Consider the following 9188-nt stretch of genomic DNA (forward strand, 5'->3'; position numbering starts at 1 on the left):
CAAATGACCGTTTTATTTACTTATGATTCATATTATGAATTCCATGTATCTAATGGATTCATATTAACACTTCAGTGGAGGCCATCTGAGCAGTTCTGTCTCCTCTAAGGTCATTTGTACACTTGAACTAAGCTTGCAGTTCATCTGGAGTTAACTTATCTGTATATTGGTGTTGACTCTCATGTGGTCCCCATGTCTTCAACAAGCTAGTTGTTGAAGAACAACTGCATATGATAGAAAACGAGCTTCCAGAAGCAAGAAGCTAATGTGGGAGAGGACTGTGCAAAGGATCATGCAGAAGGCAATGATTTTCAAGACAAAGAGGCATTATTTATTGAGATCACACATGAGCATCAAAACTCAAGGCAGCACCACTACCACTCACATCCTTTTATCCGTCAGCTTTTTTTTTTAATCTTTATTTATTTTTGAGAGAGAGAGAGAGAGCGTGAACAGGGGAGGGACAGACAGGCAGACACAGAATCTGAAGTGGGCGCCAGGCTCTGAGCTGTCAGCACAGAGCATGATGCGGGGTTCGAACTCCCGGACCGCGAGATCATGACCTGAGCCGAAGTTGGATGCTTAACCGACTGAGCCACTCAGGCACCCCTATCCATCAGCTTTTAATCAATTCTGTACACTGGAATTTCCTAAAGGGTATTCTAAGTGTAGTAGGAAGTATCTTTGAAATAACTGTTTTTTACCTCAAGTATTCCTTGAGTATATCCTTCCCCCATCCCAAGCTGTCTTAAGAGACATTTCCTTAGGGAATAGAACCCTAGCAGAATATGAGGAAAAGGGAGCTCTTTGTTTCTTCTGAAATTTAAAAAATTTAGCTTTTTAGGAAACAAAAACGATTCATAGCATATAGTAAAAGATTTGTGTGGAAATCTCATGGGAAAAGCCCCAAACCATTAGATACATGGACATCAGCCCAATTTCCTAGAAACCTAAAGAAAGCAGGAAGCACTCATAGAATAGCTAAATTTCATGATAAGAAAGATGGGGCCCTGTATATTCACACAGTTTCTTGTATATAAACATGGAACAGATCAGTAAGTGGTATTCCCATCAATCTCAGAATACTATGAAAGAAAGAGAACTACTGGATTTGAAAGACATGTCTCAGCAACAATAGTACAAATCAATTCCCCAGGACCAGATAGCATCTAGGACATCACAGCAGATACTAGCATATATCAATGACACTGAGCACCAGATACACGCCACCCCACCATTTCACAGCCTCCTAAAACCTTGGCGCTGGAAGACCCCAAAACACAGACACTCACAGAGGAAATTAAGAGATCCTGAATTTCTACCAATCTGGGAACAAAGGACCAAACTAGATATGAAGTGAGTTACTTAAAAATACAAAACTGTACACTTCTTAACATATGTCAATGTATAGACCGAGATTAGTACCAACACATATAGAATAATTGATGCATGCATTGTTTTCCCAGAAAGGGTTCTCTGGTCAAATACAGTTGGGAAATGCTGGATTTTCCTTTTGGCAGTCAAATGGCCATTAACATATTAAAGTCTTAGAGAAGACCCACAGTAAAAGTAAAAGCAAAAACAAAAACAAAAAACAGCATTTTCCACATTTATTTGATAGTACTTGACCCTTTTGGAGTAACTCCATTAATTAATGATGCTGGGAACATACATTAATAAACATTGCGCTAGGGTCAGCTGGGTGGCTTGGTTGAGTGTCAACTCGTGATTTCAGCTCAGGTCATGATCGCAAGGTCGTGACGTAGAGCCCTGCATCAGGCTCTGCACTAAGCGTGGAGCTTGCTTGGAATTCTCTTTCTCCCTCTCTCTCTGCTCCTCCCCCCGCCCCCACTCTCTCTTTCTGTCAAAATAAACATTAAAAAATAAATAAAAATTGCTCTAAATTTATTTCTCCTTAAGTCACAGATTTTATCATTTCACTCATCTACTAAGAAACCATCAATGGACTTCAAATAATCTTTGGATTTTTTCTTTTTTTCAGAAAAATGTCCTTTCAAAAAGCCTCCACAATGCAACCTGCTCTAGTGATCAATTTTGTCTTTACTCTTTCCCTCTGTAAATCCTTTGCTTTAGCTAGGTCAGACACTTCACTGGTCCCTGAGCAAGTCACACTCATTTTTCTAACTATAATTCTCACCTCTCCCTCATCTCTACATTTCCACACACTAGCTAGGTAGCCATTTGGGTTCTCCACTCCCAGAAATTTCACAAAGCCTTCCTGATTTCAAATTAATTGCTCTTTTATAACACATGAGCACTTGACCCTACTACATTGGCCCATATGCTGCTTTGGACCATCAGGATTTATGCTGGTAGGTTCATATATCATCCAGCCAATCCAAATTCCTGTGGTAGACAACTGTATTTTGTGTTAGTTTTGTATTACTTTTAGGGACACCTGGGTGGCTCAGTCGGTTAAGTATCAACATTTGATTTCGGCTCTCTTATGGTTCGTGAGATTGAGCCCCACGTCAGACTGCGCCGAGTGTGGAGCCTGCTTGGGGTTCTCTCTCTCCTTTTCTCTCTCTGTCCCTTTCCCACTCATGTTCTTTCTCTCAAAAATAAAAATAAATATTACTTTTTTAAGAAGTTTATTTATGTTGAGGGGGTGAGAGCACATGCAGGCTCATGTGAATGGGGTAAGGGCAGAGAGAAAGGGAGAGAGAGAATCCCAAGCAGGCTCTGCCCTGTCAGTGCAGAGTCCAGTGCAGGGCTTAAACTCATGAACCCTGAGATCATGACCCGAGCTGAAATCCCAAGTCAGATGCTTAGCCGACTGAGCCACCCAGGTGCCCCAATGTTATATAACTTTTAATGCCTGGGTTTATATCTACTCAAAAAATGAATGAATGAATATGTTGAATTCTCTAAGTGTAGAGATTTTACATAGATTGGTAACAACTGCAGATTTTTAAACTGAAGAGGTAGAACACAGCACATATGAAATTTCAGTGGGTGGCAATAAGACATCAGTTTGACTAACTTTTTTTTAGCCATGACTTCACAGCCTTATTCACAAGTTCTGAGATATACTATTTTTACTCATTATGCAAAAATGTGATATTGATGTAATATGTTTGAGAATAATTGCATGTTTGTATGAAATCTCTTTTAAACATCAATAATTCAGAATAAAAGGGGCAAAAAAACATGAGTAGGTAATGTATCTGTGAGTTTTTAAGCCCAGGAAGATATAAAAAACATTGAAAAGAAGAGATACAAACAACAGGAAATAAAGAAAAGCTGAAATTTAACTGATTTGTCAAATGCAACTCGTAGAGGAGATTATTGACATGGGGAAATAGTTCATAAATGTTAGTTTTTCCCTCAGGGTACTCAAGCATAATATCTCTCTGAGAACAGCAATTTCTTTCTTTTTTTTATCTTTTTATTTTTTTTTAAACATTTATTTATCATTGAGAGACAGAGAGAGACAGAGCGTGAGCAGGGGAGGGGTAGAGAGAGGGGGAGACACAGAATCTGAAGCAGGCTCCAGGCTCCGAGCTGTCAGCACAGAGTCCTATGCGGGGCTCAAACTCACAAACTGTGAGATCATGACCTGAGTTGAAGTCGGTTGCCCAACCAACTGAGCCACCCAGGCACCTCACAGCAATTTATTTCTTAATTTTGAGGAAAGACCCTAGAAACGCCAATAAACTGTAAAAGGACTTAACTGCCTAATCTAGAATGAGTACAAGGCAATTAGACTTCTGATATTGGCCTTTACCCTACCTGGAAGTAAGATCTGTGTCATCAGTCAGTCTGCACTTAGTGATGTAATTAAGGTTAAACATCTCCAAAAGTAAAATAAAGGGACTTAGGATGACTATCTTATTCCAGAAAGAAAGCTACTCACAGGCTACCAATATCAGAAAACAAATTCTCATGGATGGTCAGGGTTAATTATCATGATAAAATAAATGGAATATATATAAAATCACTCAATTTTTATTCCAAAAAGCAACATGTAAGAGTTCAGTAAATGGAGTATAAGTACAAGAAGCCACCTTTTTCCAGTGAGCACCAAGCAATACCTTTTATATTTTTCTATAATTGTTTCCATGCTAGCTGAATCATCCAGTAAATACTCGAAAGATTTACAGTGGATGGTGACTCTATTTTCCAGTTTTGTTTTGTTTTGCTTATCCATAGCATAATTGGTGCTAAGAAAAAAAATTGGTTTCTTTATGGTCTTGGGCCTAAATATCAGTATTAATTTAATTGGCTTAGTTTTTTAAAGAATGAAATCATTCTTTTGTCAAGTAAAAGAAATGACTAGAAAACCAAATTGTAAATGGAAAGTTATAACTTCCTAAAATGGAAAAAGAGAAACTGCTTTCTAAGAATGGGAGTTTTTCCAAAATGTAAAGGTATAAAACTAGTTGGGAAAGAAAAAACAAAACAAAAACAACACTGTCTTCAGGATAATGGTTACCTCTGTGGAACGAAGGGAAAGAATGGGATAGAGGAAAGGTGACAAACTTCAAGCACACATAATATTAATTTATTTTTTAATATAATTTATTGTCAAACTGGCTAACATACAATTTCTTGAGAGATTTGAAAATGCTAACATTTTGCCATGTGTTTCACATTTCTTAGGATCTTAAGAAAATGTTATAGGTAACTTTATTATGTAAATATCCACACATACCCATGCGCGCGCGCACACACACACACACACACAATTTGTATATATAAACATACAAAACATTTTGAAATGAAGCAAACTATAGAAATTTTTATCATTCGACAATTTTCTTTTTAACATGTTTTTGTGATTCCACTATACTGATACATGTTGACCTGGTTCACCCAATCTAGTCACTGGATAGTATTCCATTATGTGATAATGCACTTATGTATGTACACATCTATCTTTATCAAACTTTCTAGAGGCTTGCCTAGTTTATTAGCTTTCAAGTAAATAGATTTTAAAAATTATCTCCACTGATGTTTTTCCTAAGTCATTAATTTGTATTTTGTTTTTATAGTTCTGTTGCTTCGACTTTCTTACTGTTTTGATTTCTTCATCTAGCTTCTTGGATTAAATGCTATATTTACTTGTAGTAAATGTATTTAAGACTTCATAACTTCTAAGTACTGACTGCTTTAGCTATATCTCACAAATTTATTTTTAGTATTTTAGTTTTTTGATAAAACTATTAGTTTATGACTTTCCTTGTGAAGTATTTTTGAACCCATTCATTGTTTAAGCTGTTGTGTTTTTTTTTCAGATTTTCTACCTGTAGGATATTACTATTTGTAATAATTAATTTCTAATTCAATTGCATAGTAATCAAATAATATGGCTTGAATAATTTTGACTCTTTGCGACTGAATTATACAGTTAATTTTATAAATATTCAAAATGTTGCATGGACACTCTAGGAGAATGTGTATTCTCTGTTGGGTTCTCTTGAGTGCAGGGATATGTAAATTCACAATTATGTTATATGTGTTATTCAAATTCTCTATATATTCTCCAAATATATAGTTTCTGAGAGAGGTGTTAAATCTGGCTATTATGTTTATATGAACTTCTTGATTTTATTTTGTAATTCTGAGATTTTGTAGTTGTTGGCTTTTGGTGTTTTATAGTTTAAGTCTATATTGTTAGACACATATAAATTTATAATTTCTATAGCCTTTTCATAAATTGTAGCTTATTTGATTTATTTATACTAATGCTTTGACTTCATATTCTATTTTGACAGATATTGTTGTACCAGCTCTTTTAAGGTTCATATTCTTAGTATATTTCATTTTTTTCCTTTTTATATTTTCTGTTTTAGGGTGTGTGTGTGTGTGTGTGTGTGTATGCATATGTGCGTGTGTAGCAGTGTTTCTTATAAGCAGTATATAACTGATTTTTTATATTCATGCTGATAATTTCTGATTTTTAATATTCATTTAACCTATTTACATTTATTGTCATTATAACGTGCTTAGAGTTACACTGACCACCTTATTTTGTTTTTAAGTTTATTTATTTTGAGAGAGAGAGAGTACAACTGGGGAAGGGTCAGAGAAAGAGACGGAGAGAGAGAATCCCAAGCAGGCCCCACACTCTCAGTTCAGAGCCCGACCCAGGGCTCAATCTCACAAACCGTGAAATCATGACCTGAGCCAAAATCAAGAGTTGGATACTTACTTAACTGACTGAGCCACTCAGGCACCCCGGTAACCACCTTATTTCATATTTTTGTTTCATCAGAGATTTCTCTTGGTTTCTTTTTTCTTCCTTTCCTAATTTTTGTTGGATTGGTAAATTATAGTTTAGTGTTTTCTCTATCAATTTTTATTTATATATATTAAAATTTATCAGCCATTATCTCTTTGACTATGTTGCTCCAATATTCCTCTATTATCTTTTCCAGAATTCTATTAAAATTTTATGAAAAAATGATTCTCAAAGAATACTCCATATAAGCAACTCTTTCCATTTTTCTTCTTACGCTGCATCCTGGGTAAAATTCTCAGTTTTGTCTTCCATTTTATTGATTCTTTATCTTTGGTCATTCTAGAGTTTATACTTTCAGTTTCATGTCTTTTCCTTCTTTTTTTTTTATGCCTATATGTTTTCTGGGATTACTAATTAGATCTTTTTCCTATTTCATATAGTTTTATATTTTTTTCAATACATATCATTCATTCATTTTCCTCTCGGATTTTGGTACCAAGAAGTGGGGTGCCACTGTGATAAATACCTAAAAAAGGTCAAAGCAACTTTAAAAGTGGGTAGTGGGTAGAGGCTGGTGGAGTTTGGATGGGTGTGCTGAAAAAAGCCTGCATTGCTATGAAGGGACTATTGGTAGAAATATAGATGGTGAAGGTGATTCTGGTAAGTGTTCAGAAATAAAAGTGGAGAGCTTCAGTGATAGACTATATTTTCTTGGAGAATACATAACTAATCAGAAACTGTTAGAAATATGGGTGTCGAAGGTCTTTCGGAGAGATCTCCAATGCAAATGAGGAACGTGTTATTGGAAACTGGAAGAAAGAAGATCCTTGTTATAAAGTGGCAAAGAACTTGGCTGACTAGTGTTCTGGTGTTTTCTGGAAGGTCAAACTTGTAAGCAATAAAATCAGGTATTTACCTGAGGAGATTTCTCAGGAGAGTTTTAAAGAAGATCGGTTCTTCCTGACTGCTTATAATAAACTGCAAGAAGAGAGAAATGAGTTGAAGAAGGTATTAAACAAAAAGAAATCAGAACTTGAAGATGTGGAAAATTCTCATTTCCCCCAAACCAGTTTGTCATTTCCACTCCAGCATTGTGCTCATGCTGTTGCTGCTCTGAGATGGCTCCCTTCTTGTCCTCTTCCCTGTCCAAATCCAACCTATTGAGTGTCTGCTTCCCAACAAAGTCTGTCTTGATTTGTTCAGTCTTGTTGCCATTTTCTCTTGTGAATATCTATAGCCTTGTAATCATTTTCACATAACTTTTATAAAATGTAGTCCTTAAGGCATGTCTTTTTTTTTAATTTTACACTTTCTGAAATTGAAGTGCCCCTTTCTTTATGTATATATGTATATGTTCTTCAGTGATTCTCTGTCCACTCCTAAATGCTTTTAAATGGATACCACATGTATAATCCATGGGTTATAGAAAATGAGGAAGTAGGAAATCTTGACTTCTCACTGCTTCTCAGATGGACCTCCATGGCACTTCTGGAGCTACCAAAAGATGGCTGACGTGGTGGGAGATGTAAGTAAACCAGAGGAGACCTGCTGTAGTCACTCCTACAACTTTGAACGAGCAGCTCAACTCTTTTTTTTTTTTTTTTTTTTTTTTGGTAAATTTTGCTTTATTATTTTATTTATGGATCTGAACAAAAAGTTTTGCAAACCTGAAAATATTAGCATAAACGCGAAGTACATTTTAGCTTTGTCTCTCTCACTTAGACCACAGGATTCTGCACCCAAAGGGACAGGCACAGTTATGGCTAGATAATTGGGTCAGCTTGTTCTTGATTGGTTTGTGTGCAAACATGCAGACTACATCCACAGTGATCATTCCTCTTAATCTTTTCAAACAACCCTGTGCCAATCTCCTAAATGTTAGTTCCTGTCTGTGCCCTCATTTTCTTAAAAAATGTTGCCTTAAGTCTCCCAGAATAAACATGAATTATAGCTCTAGTATGTCTTTATAGACGGCAAGATTTAAATTTCTTTCCAGAGCACATGCATAGATTTTAAATGGCTATAATTTAAGATCAGAAGGTATTCTCCTTAAGATAAGATTAGAACTTGGAAGGAGGAAAACACAACCTTTATTTAGAAACTTTTTATCTTGAACATAAAATTCTGTTCCTGTAGAATTTCAAGTTATACATCTAGTTTGGATGCAAGAAGTAAATGTTGGAAAACTGGAAGTAGGTGAGGTTTAAAAAGACTACACGGTGAGTGAGTTTACACTGTTATCTACTTCCCCCCTTTACTGGGGAGGCCAGGGAGAGAGAGAACAGCATACATTTTATTGTAAGAAATTGGCTCATGCAATCATGGAGGCTGGCGGGGCAAGCCGGCAGACTAGAAATCAGGTACAGTCTTGAGCCTAAATTCCACAGGCTGGTCAGGAAGATGAGAAATCCAGGCAAGATTTCTGTGTTGCAGTCTTGAGGCTGAACTCCTCTGGGAAACCAGTCTTTGCTCTTAAGGCCTTCAACTGATTAGATAAGGCTCACCCACACTAAGGAGGGTAATCTGCTTTACTCAAAGCCTACTAATTTAAGTCTTAATCACATTTGAAAATTATCTTCACAACAACATCTAGACTAGTGTTTGACGGAACTACTGGATACCATGGCCCAGGCAAGTTGACACATAAAATTAACCGCTCTGCTCTCTCACATCTTTTCCTCAGTCACCTCTATTCAGTTTCACCTCACTCCACCAAATAAAATGCAAATGACTTCAGCTTTGTAAGGGTCTACAGTTTGGTGCAGACCTGAAATCCCTGAACTAATCAAGACTTCGGAGAGCTCTCTAGATAACACAACCACAAACACCAAATCGCCAGCATCTTTGTGTGTCGGAGGCTTTCCTGCATGGTAGGTTTGGTAGAAGACACAATGAGTGAGAGAAGTGGAATCTGTGAGGCAGGTTGATCTCAAAATGTTAATACAGATTTGTCAATGAGTTGACATTATGGATGGTGTACCAT

Source organism: Neofelis nebulosa, chromosome 3, assembly GCF_028018385.1.
Source record: "Neofelis nebulosa isolate mNeoNeb1 chromosome 3, mNeoNeb1.pri, whole genome shotgun sequence".
In the NCBI taxonomy this organism is placed as follows: Eukaryota; Metazoa; Chordata; class Mammalia; order Carnivora; family Felidae; genus Neofelis; species Neofelis nebulosa.